General features: G+C 48.3%; 1 long non-coding RNA gene and 1 other non-coding gene across 3 annotated transcripts; one reads left to right on the plus strand and one right to left on the minus strand.

Annotated features, from left to right (window-relative positions):
* Nucleotides 1–2,710: 2,710 nt before the first annotated feature.
* Nucleotides 2,711–2,817, minus strand: LOC120095806 (U6 spliceosomal RNA). The gene has a single exon (XR_015633797.1). It is a non-coding gene; the product is annotated as a U6 spliceosomal RNA (small nuclear RNA).
* Nucleotides 2,818–6,636: 3,819 nt separating this feature from the next.
* Nucleotides 6,637–13,650, plus strand: LOC134480975 (uncharacterized). 2 transcript variants are annotated; one of them, XR_015633321.1, is made up of 4 exons: nucleotides 6,637–10,042; nucleotides 10,682–11,028; nucleotides 11,673–11,816; nucleotides 13,069–13,650. It is a non-coding gene; the product is annotated as an uncharacterized LOC134480975 (long non-coding RNA). The 2 variants fall into 2 exon arrangements; XR_015633322.1 differs by having other exon boundaries at nucleotides 6,638–10,042; nucleotides 11,676–11,816.
* Nucleotides 13,651–16,860: the final 3,210 nt, after the last annotated feature.

Genomic DNA, 16,860 nt, shown 5'->3' on the forward strand with positions numbered 1-16,860 from the left:
GTTAGCAAGTCCGTGGTAGAATAGGACCAGCAAGTTCTAGAAAGAGTCAGGAGGCAGGATGGGCTAGAGCAGTGGGTGCCTCTTCTCGTAGGAGACCTATGAGAAGTTCAGTGATTCAGTTACCCCAAAAGTAGTGGCCTTAGAGACAGAAAAGAATGAATGGTTGTCTCCAGATCTACCGTGCAGTTCTTGATTCTGAAGCTTTTATTTGGGAGACGGATGTATTTTTAGATGGCACTACAGTACATTGAAAGCTTTTATCTGATGGGGGTGAGGGGACATATTTTCAGGTTGCACTACAGTACACTGAAAGCCCATATCTGATGGGGAGTATATTTTCAGACAGCACTATAGTACATTGAAAGCTTTTATGTAATTGGGGTTGGGGGACATACTTTTAGGCTGCACTACAGTGCACTGAAAGCTTTTACTCAATGTGGGGAAGGACATATTTTCAGGTTGCACCACAGTACACTTAAAGCTTTTATCTGATGGGGGGCGGCGTATTTTCAGGCTGCACTGTGGTACAAGCCTCAAGCAATTTGGCATGACTCTGGCTGTTGGGAAACAACTGTGCCTCTGGGACAGCCTGACATGTCACTCCAGCAGCCTGCTAGGGCCAAATTGTTCTTTTAAAGGAAGCTTTGAGCTGATTCTGAACTTGGAAATAGCAAGGGGTAACAGAAGGTTGAGTCACAAGTGCATACCTGGTCAAGGTCAGTCCCTGCTCCCAAGAAAGGGAGGGGGGCTTGGATGGGCAGCGTCACACTATGGTACACAGTGCTCCTTGATCCAGCCCGACCACCATACTGGGTTCTGTGTCCAAAGAGGTTCCAGGTGCCTGGAAGCTAAGGCACAGGCTTGTGGCAGTAGGTCCCTGAAGAACTAGATTATTCAGGAAACAATACTCATCTCTCTGAGTATTCGGCTGTGGGGCATTTTATTGTATTTCAATGTTTGACAGAGAGTAAAGTGCAATGTGTGCAGGGAAGTTCCTTACTGGGGATCCGTTACTGACCAGACGCACCATTCCAGCCACGCTGAAAAGAGAAAACTGTAGTATAGCAGCTGTTATATTCGGAAGCAGTGCAGGCTAGCATGGACTGGGGACAGCCTCAGACACTGCGCTGTGACTTTAAACTCGTCATCTGTGTCACTCTCATAGGCTCCTACAGGGCAAGCTTACATAAAAGCTTCAGTCTTATCGGTGAGCTGACTCACAGATAAGATTGACACCTTCTGGGGCTGGGGATTTAGCTCAGTGGTAGAGCGCTTACCTAGGAAGCGCAAGGCCCTGGGTTCGGTCCCCAGCTCCGAAAAAAAGAACCAAAAAAAAAAAAAAAAAAAAAGATTGACACCTTCCAAGTCACAAAAGACAAGGTAAAAAGGAAACCATGGGAGGAGGCGGGGAGAGGCACAGACAGATTCAATCACACACAGACACACAAAGACATATACAGAGTCACACGCAAGTACACACATGTACACGCACATGCATGCATGCATGCACACACACACACACACACATACACACACACACACACCTTACACACCTTGGTGGAAGACAGAATGGCATCTTAAGCCAGCATCTAGTGATGGGGTTCTGTGGATTAAGAAACTTCTAGAAACTCTGTTTCCTCAGAGAGGAATGCCTTCTTCACAGGACGATGTGAGGAATACCTGAGAGTGTTTGCCTTGAATACCTGAGAGTGTTGCCGAGAAGCTTTGCCTTGTGCCTAACTGTTCTGCTCCCGGTATCCCTGCATCAGCTGTGGCCATGTTCATCCTCAGAACTTCTGATGCCATCCACTTCCCCCACTCCTGGGATGATTCTGCTCCCAGCCCATCGATTGGTTTAGCTAATGGTCCTCATCTGTCTGGCCAGGTGACCTGGTGACTAGTCAGTTCTGCATGAAGCATGTGGAAAGACTTGGACCGCTCAGCTGCTCTGACAGATGAATGCTGGCAACCCTAAAAACACCGATGTCCAGTCTGTGGCTTGTCTTTCCCACAGCCCTCGTGGCAGAGGTTTAGGGTCCCCGGTAATACAGACCTTTCTTCAGCATCCGATACCTCAGGAACCTCCGATCTGAACCCCTTGACCTTGTAACTCCACTGACTGCAACCCCTCATACTCTGTGGTTTTGCTTTAAATAAATTAGGTAAAACGGGTTCTTGGGAGCATGACTTTTCAAGGTCCATGGAGAAGCTTCATGATGGAATCAGAGTTAATATTTTTATCCAATCCTCGACTAGACTGAGCAGTTAATATTTTTACCCAATCCTTGACTAGACTGAGCAGGACAATGGAAACAGCCCTGAGTGACTCCTGTGTGAGTCTGGAACTTTTCCCAGAGGACAGAATCTTTTTTTTTTTAATTTATTTAATACTTAATAATAATTCTTTGGTTTCCGGGCAAACATCCCCCTCCCCCCTCCCCTTCCTTATGGGTGTTCCCCTCCCAACCCTCCCCCCCATTGCCGCCCTCCCCCCAACAGTCTAGTTCACTGGGGGTTCAGTCTTAGCAGGACCCAGGGCTTCCCCTTCCACTGGTGCTCTTACTAGGATATTCATTGCTACCTATGAGGTCAGAGTCCAGGGTCAGTCCATGTATAGTCTTTAGGTAGTGGCTTAGTCCCTGGAAGCTCTGGTTGCTTGGCATTGTTGTACATATGGGGTCTCGAGCCCCTTCAAGCTCTTCCAGTTCTTAAAAATATGGAACGCTTCATGAATTTGCATGTCATCCTTGCGCAGGGGCCATGCTAATCTTCTCTGTATCGTTCCAATTTTAGTATATGTGCTGCCGAAGCGAGCACCAGAATCTTTGAGAGAACTAGGAGCTGGTGCAGTCTGGAATGTGGGAATTAGAAAACCTATACATTAGGGAACAGATGCACTGTCTTCCTCTCACTGTAGGAAAACATACACCACATAAAACTTACTACCAGTCACCTCCAGTTCATTCAAGACACACATGACCGCAGCCACTTCTCAGACCCACCAGAGAAGGAGACTCTCCATGTCCCCCTCCTCCCAGACCCTGGAAACCACTCGGCTGACCCTATAGACCTGTCTATCCTGGATATTTTTGTAGGGCACGGACATGATCACGTCACTGTGAACTTTCCGTCATCCAAAGCAGTTGCAGATAGAAAAGCCGGCCAGGTTTTCCTTTCTCCTAGCCCATCCCCCACCAGTGTAGCTCCCGTCCTGCCCAGATGCCATCCTTGTTTGCTGAGCCTTCTGGAATTCATATCCGTGTCCCAGAACACCTGGCGCACTCTTATCTCCTCTCGATCACACACAGTGACGGTCTATACATGATATACTGTTCCTCGTTTTTTTTTTTTGTCCCTTACCAAAACATCCTGGATCTGGGCTCCCATCAGCACCAGACAGCTTCCTCATTCCTTCTCATCGCTCTACCGGGGTTTGTTGTTCAGCTGTCCCATGCCTTGTTTAACTAAGCTTTTCTTGATGGACGTCTGGGTTTATTTCCAGCTTCCAGCCCCAGCCAGTGGAGCTGTGAGGAGTTATCTTGCACCCACGTTACTGCCAGAGTATCTGGTGGCACTCCCAGAGAGTGGCGGGAAGGGCACAAGGGATATCTGTTGATTTTTGTGATCCTCTGTGTCACACAGTCCACCCCACCGAGCGCTACCCATCAGCCTCTCGCCCCAGGTCATTACTTCTCTATAAGGACACAGTTCTCCTCTGTGCAAAGCCTCTCTCCAGCCCTTGGTGTCTTTAGTTACTGTCCTTAGAATGGACGTCTTCCTTTTCTACACCAGTGCACAGCTCCCAGGTAAAGGCCGTGTCTCAGATAGGTTTCTAGTGCTCTGATAAACGCCATGGGCAAACCTATGGAGGAAAGAGGTTTTTTCTTCTTACAACTCTCAGGGCACCGTTCATCATGGAGGGGAATTGAGGAAGGAATTCAAGTCAGAGACCTGGAGGCAGAAACTGAAGCGTAGGCCATGAAGGGACATGCGGACATTACTAGATTGCTCGACGTGACTTGCTCAGCCTTCAGTCTTGGACAACTGAGGACCATCTGCACAGGGGTGGTACATGGTTAGATGGTTTGAGTTGATCATTTTAAACCTGTCTCTTTGAGTCTTGTTCATGAGTTCATAAGACGTCCCTGCCCTGGCTGGAGAGATGGCTCAGCGGTTAAGAGCACTGACTGCTCTTCCAGAGGTCATGAGTTCAATTCCCAGCAACCACATGGTGGCTCACAACCATCTGTAATGAGATCTGGTGCCCTCTTCTGACCTGCAGCCACATATGCAGGCAGAATGCTGTACATAAAATAAATCTTTAAAAAAAAAAAAAAAAAAAGACGTCCCTGCCCCAGCTATGAGGTATCTCTGGCATTTTCTCCAAATCTGGCTGTCAGTGGATCTAACCTCGCTACAAGTACGGTTGGGAGATCACAGCTGCAGAGACGTCGTATGTAGTCCTGTCACTGCTGGTCTGTGATTCTAGGATGGGGAAGAGTGATCCTGGGAGCCCCAGCTCAGCTCCCAATCTGCCACCTGATCTCAGATGAGTCCTTCCTCTTCTCACACGTCAGAGCTGCTAAGCAGGAGCCAATCCACAGACCACTGGCTAAGGCTCATGATGTCTGAGAGGGACTCTGCACATCTTAGACGGTTTAAGTCTAGTTTCTTTTTATATTATTTGTAATAATAAGAGAGCCGAGATTGGGTATTTAACATGTAGATAAGGACACCAGGAGTCCCAGGTTTGGTGGCTGCCTGTGCCACAAGCTTCTCTGAAGAAGGGTCTGTGCTGTCCCGCACATGGCAGAGAGGGCAGAAGGCGGGGGCATTTGCAAAGAATGAAAAATGGCTGAATATGCGATATAGCCAACCTGTTCTTTGGAGAGAATAATCCTTTCAGGAGAGGTCGGCTCGATGCCTCTCACTGCTGTCCCATCAGAGACTCAAACATCGGCACGAATTCTGTCTGTTGATAAAGACTAAGATATAAGCTTCCTCTTCAGTCAGAAACCATGGAACCCAGATACCAAACTGCTACTGTCCATGACGAACCTCCCTCCTAGTGCTCATGCTTCCAAATGACAAGATGCTGTATCCATGGGGACAAGATGCTGTATCCAAGGGAACACTTACAGGAGATCTGGGCCAAGCAGGTCCTGCTGATGTTTTGCTGCAAGGCCCTTTTACCAGTGGTGTGGCCAGAGCATGCCCATAGATCTTGGGGGGTCTGCCGATCTGAGCATGCAGCAGAAAGCCACGTTGATGAGTGAGTCCTCAGGTGTCCTTACAGTGAGTTCTACTCACTATAAAGTGTCTTTACGAGTGAGTCCTCAGGCAGAGATGTCCTTAGCTCCAGGTCTCAGTCAGCAGAACCCAACATAGGCCCAGCTCTTCTGTCTCTCACAATCTTATTTACCTCAAAGGTCCCCAATCGTCAAGAGTCGCCAGTTCCTGTGTGTCTTAGAGTCTTGGTCATTGAACTTGCAGAATGACCATGATAACAGCAGACAGAATGACCACACAGACCCTCTGTGTGGAAACAGTTTATCAAACACTTTCTGCATTCATCATGCTTCTGAACATGGACTCCCACTAGAGTTGTTCTTCTGCGACCTTCCGGTGTGGAGGCTCATCTGGGGTCCCAGTGGGACTAGGGTTCCCACCCTTGGGAAGTGGCAGCTAGCACTTTTTGGGGGATCCCATCTAAAACATAGTCTCTGAATCCACCATCCCCACATATCAGCCTGGGAAGGACCCTGGGAGCTGACACCTGACACAGCTGTAGCATTTGAGGAAAGACTTGGAATCTAGTCTTCCCATCACCCAAGGGTTGGGACAAGGTAAACGCTCATCTTACAGACCAGACCAGAAAGGAGCCTTTCTCTCAGCAGTGTAGTAGCAGATACTCAGTTATAAATTAGACCCAGAGCCCGGGAATTAGCTCATTGGTAAAGTACTTGGTTCACATGTGTGAGGACCCGAGTTCCATCCCCTGCACCCTTCTAAACAGCCCAGCAAGTGGCTTGAGCTTGTAATACCAGTACTGGAGATGCTCTCTGACATAGCTGGGTCCACAGTCTTGGTGCCTAGCTAGTGTACCTTAATTGGTGAGCCCCAAGTTCCAGAGAGAGAGCCCCCACCTCAAAAGACAACGGGGGGTGTTCCTGAAGAATGATACATGAGGTTGATCTTTGGCCTCCATGGATCATGTGCACACATGGGTACAGGCGTTCGCATGCACACGTTAACCTATACATACGCACACACTGCAAATAACATAACTCAAGACCTTCTGTCTGAACTACCTGGGCCTTTGCTCAGCTCTTCAAAAACACTCAAGTCAACATCTATTGGAAAGAGGAAGAGCTTCAAAGAGACCCCAGATGGCCTGGCTCTGACCAGAGAGAATTGACTGGGGCTGGATGTACTCTGTAGGGTACTTGTCTCTTGTACATCTTTTAAGGACAAGCTAAAGGTGTGTTTACTGTCTATCGCATGCAAGCACCAGTCTTGGGGTCCAAGAGTCCGTGTCCAAGCAACTTAGAAGTCCTGGCATTTATTACATCACGGAATGTCCATGGTTTATTCCTTTGTTACAAATACAGCAAGAAATCCCCACCAACTGGAGGGAGATCTGAAGTCCAAGATGAAGGCATGGACAGGCCTGACCCCTTCTGAGAGCTGTTAGAGATCTTCTAGGCTCAAACACAAGAGGGAAAGACTAGACACAAATGGATGTCTGGGAGCAGAGATCTGCAGATCCTGTGCCGGGTGACATACACATTTCTGGTTTGTTTCTCAGCCAGGTCATTAAGGCAAATGCTAAGGACCTGCCCCCGTTTTGCAGATGGAAAGACTGGATGTTGGTTTGGAAAGGGGCAGGTTCAAACCTGGAAGTGTGAACTGATCGATCGGTCTCCACTGTGCCACTCTTCTAGAACATCTGTGTTTGGAGCGGGTGGGAGAAGGAGGGTGTGGAGCTTGTATCAGCTAGGCAGCCACAACCCCAGGGAGGGGTAGCAGTCTCCGCCTTCACCCTCACCTTGCACCTTGACAATCTCCAGTGTGTGTGTGTGTGTGTGTGTGCCAGTGTCCAGCTCCCTGCTATGGTGCATTGTTTGCCTGAAATGGTCTCCCAAGGCCCACCATGTGGCTCACCTCTTCTGACAAAACTGTAGCCAAGCTTTGACAGAAGGTGCCCATCACTGGAAAGTGACTGTGTTTCCCCTGTCCCGTGCCTGGCTTTGTGTCCAGGGCTGGTGGAAAAAGCAGAAAGTTGACAAGATGATGTCTGTGGCTCTCACTGAAGGTTTATCTCCTCCCAGAAAGTGTCAGGTCACGTGCCAGGCCCCTGGGGGTTGGGGAATTTACAACTTCTCAACTCTAGTATCCTCGTTGGCAACCCCACCCCACGCGCTATGCTCTGTTGATGGATTCAGATGTTCTGTGGAGTTTAATGTTGCCACTGCTGTGTTTGTGTTTTCAAGTTTCTCCTCCCCAGTAGCCAAATCTGATTTTTCACCTATCTCCCATAATGGTTAATATTGACTGTCAGTTTGAGGGGGATCTGGAGGCAACCAGATTCTGATCATATTACTTAAGGGGCTATCTAAATTATGGTAATTGAGGAGGAGCGATGTTCCTGAGTATGGGGCAGTGCTAGTCCATGGACCGAGGTCCCTGACTGAAGACAGAGGAGAAGGCGGGCAGAGCACCAGAGTCCATTACTCTCTGCTTCCTGACTGTGGACAATGGGATCAGCTGCCTCGTGCTTCCACTGCTATGGTGGACAGCGCCCCCCCATATCTGTAAACTGGAATAAACCCCATGCCCCTTAGGTTGCTTCTTGCCAGGTATTTTGTTACAGAAACGAGGAGAGAAACTAAAACACCTCCTGATGAAAAGCTGAAGACACTAAATGAATTTCTCAATATCTTATTGTTTCATGTGAAATGATATCATGTCATACCTGATATAAGCCTCATTAATTCATACAATGAAAAAAAAAATAAAGGGGCAGAAGAGTAAAAATTTTCAAAGAATGCTAGACACTGAGGAGGTGGTGAAGAGACCTCCAAGTCTCCTCTGCCGTCACCCATGATCATCCTGTGCCAGGTGCTGTTAGAGCTCAGGGCGATGGCGCTCCCTTAGATGTGTGCAGGGCCAACATGAGGCAGATGGAAAAGGATTCTGGAGATTAGAGATAGTTCTTCATCCCAGGAGGAATGGTACCTACAGACAAACATGGCTGACATCTGAAAGAACAGGTCTCTACTTCCAACTCTCCCCCAGCCTATGGAGGAAACCAGGTGTGGGGTGACTGGGGTGGGAGAGGGGCTGCAGCAGGAGAGGGTAGCATTAGGAGCCTGTCTCCTTGGGGCTATTCCTCTACCCTAGCTGGCTTCTGAAAGGGCATCTTCATTTTCATGGTGCAGCCATATTTCCTGGACCCGAACCTATATGCTGTCCCATAGAACTCTCCTCTTTGAGCTCCCCTCAGTCATCAGTGAATACCCTCGATAGTTCTGGCTCTTAGGAATGGCTCTCTGCAGGGATGAGCGCAGTGGCTCAATAAACACCTGTTGTTGGCTTACACACACTAAAAATGTTGATGTAAATAAAAATTTAAAATACACACACAAACACACACACACACACACACACACACACACACACACACACACACACACACACTGACTTGCTTCAAGCCCTGTATAGTCTCTGCATTTGACTAGCAAAGCCTGGAGTTATAGTGAGAACATGCTGGGAATGGCTCTGGCATAGACACCCCAGCTCCGTAGGGTGTGAGAAACACTGGCTCATCCCCAGTGCCCCACTTCCCAGGGTGACCATCACGTCTTTGCAATGGTCATTCGCCAACAGAGTCTGCAGATGATATTTCTGGTCTCTACCACAACTAAACTCCTGCGTGTAAAAGAGAGAGAGAGAGAGAGAGAGAGAGAGAGAGAGAGAGAGAGAGAGAGAGAAACGGGTTCAGATCTGTGCTGCTATGACCTTGGGAGTTTAGGTAGCCACTTGACGGTGCTGTGTGCCTCAGTTTCCCTGGGGATTATAATGACATCATCCCATAGTTGTACAATAAAAACAAACATCTCTCTGAAAAGTGTTTGAGCAGCAGCAGCTGGCTGTGGCATGTTACCATCCTTCCATGGTGGCAAGGACCTAGCTGTGTCTCCCTGATGACAATGTTTTTGTTGTGTCAGTTGCTGCTAAGTCATGACCCGAGTTTACCTTGGCGACTTGTTTCCACTCTCAGTAGAAAATTGAATTTGGATAGACTGCAGCCGCACTCGGCTGCTCTCTGGGTCTTGGCCAGTGAGTGGCTTTCAGTCACTGCAGACAGGGCAGAGTCATTGGGATTGGATATTTTATGCCACTGCCCCATAGGTTTGGATGAGCCTCTTGTAAGACAGCTTGTCGGACCATCTAACAGTGGACTTTCCAGGTGCTCGGGTCACTCCGGGTGTCAGCCGGAGAAAGCTGCTCTCGTGGCACTGTCATACAGTCTCTATATCCAGGGCAATGCCTTCTGTCTGTGTCCGGAGCTGCCTTTCTTTGCTTCACGCGGCTTGGCTGATCCCCATGTCTGGATGACGCCCAGCTCCATTATCCACTGCTTTCCGGGGCAAATGGTAGCAGCGCTCCCACCTGCTGGGCCTTGACTCCTTCTGCATCAGCTTTACGAACCACAAGCACCTTCTCCAGTCCCACGTCTCACTAACCTAAGCTCCTTGGGGAGCAGAGGCAGAGCTCCAGTCCCCCATGGTTGCTTTAGACTGGAGCATAGATCGTCACCATGCATTTCCTTCAAGCGCAGTCAGTGGAGTCAGTGCACCTGCTTCTCAACTGTTCCCCTATCGCTCATGGAATATTGCTGACTGACTTGAAGCCCACGGACTCACTGCCGATGAATGCCCCATCCCCGCTTCCTCCCGGACCCCAGGCCTGGCTAGTAGACGGCTCCATACATCGACAAGTCACGTGGCGGGAGTACTCACAGCCTGAGGCATATCCCGTGAGTCTCTGCGCCCTCTCAATATTCTCTACTTATTTGTTTGTTAATTTGTCTACATCTGGAAGTCCCTAGACATGTCGGGCCAGGCCACAGAGACCACGCAAGCTGTCAAAGTAGAACCCAGGCTCTTCACAGGCTTGGGGTGGCCAGGCTATGACCACTGGCGGCACCCTACATTTTATCAATGATGTAGGAACAACACCCTTTCCGGAGCTCTTTCCTGATGCCACTGGCATCAGATGCAAAGGGAGTCGATGCTAGGAAAAAAAAAAATCCGCCTGACGATTTATCCCATTGGCACAGAGCCTAGAATTATAATCAGATCTTTACTCCTTCAAAGCCTCTTGCTTTGGATTTTTCCAAATGAAAAACAAGTATTGAGGGCAATTACCTTCCTTTCGTCTTCTGATGTATGAAGGGGAGTTTTCACCCGTCAGTCCACGAACTCTCCCATTTTACTCTGAAGGCTTCGGCCCGTAGTCTTGTTAACTCAGCACCAGCACTGTCTGTCTAGGTTGTGGCTGAGGAGAGAGAGAGTTGTTATGCTGTGAATTAATATTTTCCCCCTTTTAAGAAGGCTCTGGCTGGCCAGACACTCCTTTGCTGACAAAATCTTCTGTTTTCTTCCTCTTACTGGAGGCATTGTTTACCTGAGTCCACTTGCTTGCTGTTATCAAGACACCCTCCAGGGGGCAGCAGACCACAGCCTCTGTGTGTGTTTTCCTCCCACATACAACTTAAACTGGTCCCAAGTGGAGGTCAGAGGAGTTGGACTCTGGCCTTCTTCTCCGGGCTTCTCTGGACTCCACGTGAGAGCGTGTCTCCTGGAGGAAAAGCAAAGCCCCAGCCAGCCTTATTTCGGGACAGCTGTGGACATGACCAGACCTATTAATTACTTAATTGAGGCGCAGGGCTTTGAAGATGAAAAGTACTTGGTAAATAAGTGGAGAATTCGGTGGCTTCCAGCCCAGGAACATCTTTTCAAGGTATTGTGTTCCCTCCGGTGACCTTTGCCTGCAAGCACAGACACCCCTGCCTCCACTCCCCACCCCAGCTGGAGAATCAGGGGTGTCTTCTAGGGGGATCCTCTAGCAAAATCACTTTGATCTCAAGCCACACCCCATTCCCTGGCTCTAACAACTAATTCTATCTTCCCTACACATGGCACTCACACATGCACTGACTGTCACAGGTCCCCAAGGCAACGGAGCCAGTGTAAAATGGGCACTCTGTAGCTCTAGCCACCAATCAGGTGGGCCCTCCAAGCATGAGGTCAACATATGAACAAAGCCCTTTCCCTCCTTGTAAGGTCCCAGTGACAAACCCAACTATAATCTTCCAAATTGAACCTGTGGAATTAAGGAGTTAATTTGGCTTATAACATGGGGTTGGGGGTGGGTGTGTTAGCTGCCCTGGACAGACTTCACTCAGCATGGAGGATGGAGAGCCCCTCCATTAATCCTCTCCAGCCAGTATACTCGACTACCTCCTGAGAGATCACGTACGGTTAGGGCAGAATTGTGTACAGGTGGCTGGAATCTCAGGCGAGTGCTTCATGACCCTCTCCACCCCAACCCCTTTCTCTGAGGAAAGATGGGGCCAATTCCCGATGGGGATGGTCTCTTACAAGCAGGTGCACCTGATCCGATGTGGGGCCTTTCTTTGAGGATTGGACTGGACCAGACCAACTCTTCCTGGGCAGAGCCTACAGCACAGCACATTCTTTTATTGTGAGGAGATGGGGCGTGGCCTTCACAGATTAATTGAGATGCAGGTAACGAAGGAAACACATCAGGTGCAGGAGGGTGTTTTAGGTTAAAAAGAATTCTCCCTCCTGTACCATCTTCTTCAGGTCCCTTCAGGAGCCTGAGGGTGTAGAAGGATGGGTATGGGATGGTAAGAGCAGGAGACAGGGTAGGGTGAGGTGGGGAGTGGGAACCAGGCAGGGCCAGGGACTTGAGTAAAAGCCCAGTGTCTGTGGTTCCTTCATCATTGTGTTGGGGTGGCTAACCAGGCAAAACCCTCGGATCTGTGAGTTCGAGGCCTGCCTGGTCTACAGAGCGAGTTTCAGGACAGCCAAGACTGCATACACACTGAAACTGTCTCAACAAAACAAAACGAAACAAAACAAATAAATACTCAGAGGCCAGAAACTCCAGAAGGTGATCCAACCTACTATGGGAGTAGCTGATCCTGCTATTAAATATAAACCGTCTTCCCCTTCCTCCAAGTGTGATCTTTACCAGGGAAAAGAGAAAGAAATTATCAAAGTAAAGTCAGATGTCGGATACGCTCTCTGCTCATGGTCAGCTAATTCTTGGAGACATAATTATGTCTCCAGAGCCTCTAGACTGAAGACCCAAAGGAGTCATTGAAGAAACTCAAGAGTCTAGACTTGAGTCTAGCAAAAGGCTCTGAGGGAAAAGAGAAACCCCAAACTTACCTAAGGCCCCAGTCGCTCAGAGCATGTGAGGTGTGTGTGTGTGTGTGTGTGTGTTCGTGTGTGTGTGTATGTGTGTGTATGTTCGTGTGTGTGTGCTCACTGTGGAGTCAGAGGACTACCTCAGCTGTTGTTCAGGCGCCGCCCACCTTGTTTTGTGAGACGGTTTTTCTTTGGCCGGGAACTGAAACCAGTAGGTTAGGCTGGCCAAACTGTGGGCCCTCGGCAACGGCCCATCTCTGCCTCCGGAGCTTTAAAACCCCGCGAACACACATTGTGAAGTCTAGCTTTTTAATCAGTGAGTTCCAGACAGCCACCTCAGGTCCTTCTGCCTACAGTCAGTCACCAGCTCAGCTATGGTTTCTAGGTACAGTGTTGAGCCTCAGGCACAAGGAGGGCCCCTCTCCTTTAGACCCTAGCCTCAGGCACACAGACGGACCCTTTCCTTTAGTTTAGGGAGTCAGTGGGCCCAGCTTTCTTAACTAGCTTATTGTGACCATAAAGGCAAGACACTGATTTATTTTACTTGAAAGTCCCCCAAACACCAACTGCAGGGTTTTCTGGCTTCGTCGGTTTTCTTCCACAGGTTGCCGAGAAGAGGATGTGCAAGAAAGGAGCCGAGTTCATCTAGCAGTATGTCAGTGGCGAGGATCCTCTGTGTACAGATCTCCAGCGTGGACTCCGCCTCATGAGTTTGACAGCAATGTAGTTGAAAGCAGGAGAACGGCGGAAGGCTAGGATCTCACAGGCCCAGAAGTGACAGAAGGTGACAAGTTTCCCTTTCTGTGCCCTTCTGTCCCCAGAGAATCCATCTATCCCGTGCCTCTGGTGTCACCTTGTGGTTTCTTCCACGTACATTGTGGCCATAAGCTTTTGCCACAGTCAAACAGACAAGGCCATGCAATCTTAAACTTGTAGCCTCCAAAACGGCGAGGTAAACCTACTCCTCCACTTTAAACATTGTTGTGACTGGACATTCAAAGAGAACAATGGTTAGTGTTAGCAGACGCCCTTCCGTCTCTGTCTAGCTATTGTCTGCCTAGCCTCTCTGTCTATCCATGAATTCATCTGTAACCTTTTATGAAAATGAGATTATGAGGACCATTCTCTTTTATGACTTTTCTTTTGCTATTACCTATTCTACTAAATCTTTTTTTTTACTTTTAAATTTTTATTATGGTTTTATTTTATGTGTGTGGGTGTTTGCCTACCTGTATGTCTGTGCACCTTGTACGTGTCTGGTGCCTGAGGAGGCTGGAAGAGGGCACTGGATCTCCTGGAACTGGATTTACAGATGGCTGTGAGCTGCCACTCGGGTGCTGAGAATTGAACCTGGGTCCTCTGCAACGGCAACGGGCGTTCTTAACCACTGAGCCATCTCTCCAGCCCCTCTTCCATCATTGTTGTGGGTAATTAATACATCCTGTCTCACACATGTGGCAAGTTTATTTAATCAGTCCTTGGGCGCTCCAAATGTCTTTACTGTTCTAAGCAACGAGGAGTTAGGCGTCTTTCTAAAAGTATTTTTGTGCATCTGTTGGCTTCTTTCACAGGATAAGTTAAGGAACAGGCACTGTTTGAGTTTTCAGGATTGCTCTTCTGAAATATCTTTCTAAATGACTCTCACCTGCCAGAAATGAGAAAGTGGGACTTACATATATTTATAAATTATTTTCCTATTCTTGTGGGATAAAATGACATTTCACTGGTTTGATATTTTGGAGTTTTAAAAAAATATTATCAGCTCTATTTTTGGTTATGGGGTTCTGCCATGTACTGCAGGATCACCTGTGTCAGCCTGTCCAGTGCTGGAACTATAGGAATGAATTTATTTTTTATTGGGTTTAATTCATATAAAGTGAACCCGTTATGAGCACACTACTCTGTGGATTTTAATGTATAGAAATGTGCTTTTAACCTTAACCCTGACCCAAATATACATTTCCAACTTTTCCAGAAAGTTCATTGTGCCTCTCCCAATTTAATTTCCCCATGTTTCCTCTTGCCCTGTCCACAACCCTCCTATCCTGGGAATACCCAGTACCTATGCTGTGCCTGGCTTGCTTCCTTGCTTGCCTGCTTGCACCCTCTCTCTCCCTTCTTCCTTCTTCCTTCTTCCTTCCTTCCTTCCTTCCTTCCTTCCTTCCTTCCTTCCCTTCCTTTCCTCCCTCCTTCCCTCCCTCCTCCCTCCCTTCTTTCTTTCCTTTTTAATTTTTGAGACAGAATTTCTCCGTGTAGCCCTGACTGTCCTGGAACTCACCCTGTAGACCAGGGTGCCCTCAGACTCACAGATCCACCTGCCTCTGCCTCCAAAGTGCTGGGATTAAAGGGCTGGCTTCTTATACGCAACTCCTTGTCTGTCAGATTCATCCACATGGTATGCCCATCTGTAGCTTGTGCCTTCTCATTGGATTTGTTGGCATGTATGAACAAACCACTTTTTACTCATTCCTTCTTCTGCAGAAAGAGATCTTAGTTTTTTTTTTTTCTAGTTGATTTGGTTGGCTGGGGGTCGGGGGGATGCAGGCTCTCACATCCAGGGAGCAAAAGGAGGTGTGGTCACCCTGTATATTTAGCTGTAGTAGATATTTCTAAATAGTTTTCTGAGTGGCTGTATCATCTTACCCACTTGAGAACTGCAGTTGCCCCATACCCTTGCCAGCCCTGTGGTATTTTTAGTTCTTTGAATCAAATGGTTTTTGTTTGTATTTTTATTTATATTTTATTATTACAAATCAGTTGCTTAAGGTTCCACACACACTCTCATTTGCATTTCTGTTTCCTTCCCATCTCTCCCCTTATTACAAATTGCTCTTTTGAGTAGAGGTTGAAACAGGGTCTTGTTATGTGGTCCACGGTGGACTTGAACTTGAAATTTTCTTGTCCAAACCTCCCAAGTGCTGGGGTTACAGATGTGTGCAATCACACGCAGCTGCCTGGATTGCTCCCTTTCTGGAATGGTTTATTTGAGAAGGCTCTGTCTTTCTTTTGCAGCAGGGCGATTGTATTTCTTATTGATCTTCAGGGTTCTTATTATAGCACTTGGGTTTGCTTGTTGTCTTTACATCTGCTTATCCTTAAACAAACAGGACGGAGTGCAGATAAATCTGGAAGCTCTGTCCTTGGCCGAAAGCTGCTCTGATGGTTCTGAACAATCCTCAGTGCTGACACTTTGCTGAAGGATCTCAGAACAGATATGTTCAATGTCTCCCTGACCCCTTGTGGCAGTCTGAATAGGTTTGGCCCTCATTGGCCATTGGAGAGTGGCACTATTATGAGGTGTGGCCTTGTTGGAGTAGGCGTGGCCTTGTTGAAGTGGGTGTGACCCTGTTGAAGTGGGTGTGGCCTTGTTGGAGTGGGTGTGGCTTTGTTGGAGGGAGTGGGGGACTTTGAGGTCTCCTAGTGCTCAAGCTCCACCCAGTGTGGTACAGGTTCCTCCTGGCTGTCTGTAGAGGACAGTCTCCTTCTGCTTCCTACAGATCAAAATGTAGATCTCTTGTCTCCTCCAGCACCACTGCCATGCTTCCTGCCATGGTGATAATGGACTGAACCTCTGAAACTGTAAGCCAGGCCCAGTTAAGTGTTTTCCTTTATAAGAGTTGTCTTGGTCATGGTGTCTCTCCACAGCAATGAAACCCTAAGACACCCCAACAGCTTTGTCACCTGGCAGACTGGTTGGTGCTGTATCCCACCCATGGCTTGGGTCTGGTAGGCTTCACCAGGTCAGTCCTGTGTCTGTTGGGCTACACTCACATTGGGAATGAGGCTGTGGTTAATCCTTTCAGCACCCACCATCTTCCTTATAGCCCACTTAACAATAACCTGTTTTATCTGACAGTCTTGTGTATGCATGTGATACATTCAGGCTGCTTATTCTCTCTCTCTCTCTCTCTCTCTCTCTCTCTCTCTCTCTCTCTCTCTTTCTGTCTCCCTCCCTTTCCCCCGCCCCCTCCCTCTCTCTATCCCTCTCCCTCATCCATTTCCCTCCTTGCCCCAGCCCCCTTTCTCCTACAAAGTTTCCATCATACTCTCAGACCCTTTGGTCCTGTTCTTATTTTAAGTTGTGACCCACTGGGCTTAACCAGGGGCTACCTGCACAGGCACAGATGCCATGCTTTCTGTCCTATGGGGTGTGGGAGATTCAGTCTGAAGAAAGTATTGAAAACAAAGGCTACCAGCTGCCTCTAATCAGGGCTGAGCCCCACGAGCCCCTCTCCTCCTGTGACTTGAGTGCCTATTGACTCAGTCTTATGCAGACTCTATACAAGCATTGTAGCTGCCACGAGTTCAGGAGTGCCACAGCCCTGTCATACCACAAGACAGCCCCGCACAGGTCTCCACACAGCACTACAGGCCTCCGCTCCCTCATCCAGCTTCT

Source organism: Rattus norvegicus, chromosome 11, assembly GCF_021556685.1.
Source record: "Rattus norvegicus strain SHRSP/BbbUtx chromosome 11, alternate assembly SHRSP_T2T, whole genome shotgun sequence".
NCBI lineage: Eukaryota > Metazoa > Chordata > Mammalia > Rodentia > Muridae > Rattus > Rattus norvegicus.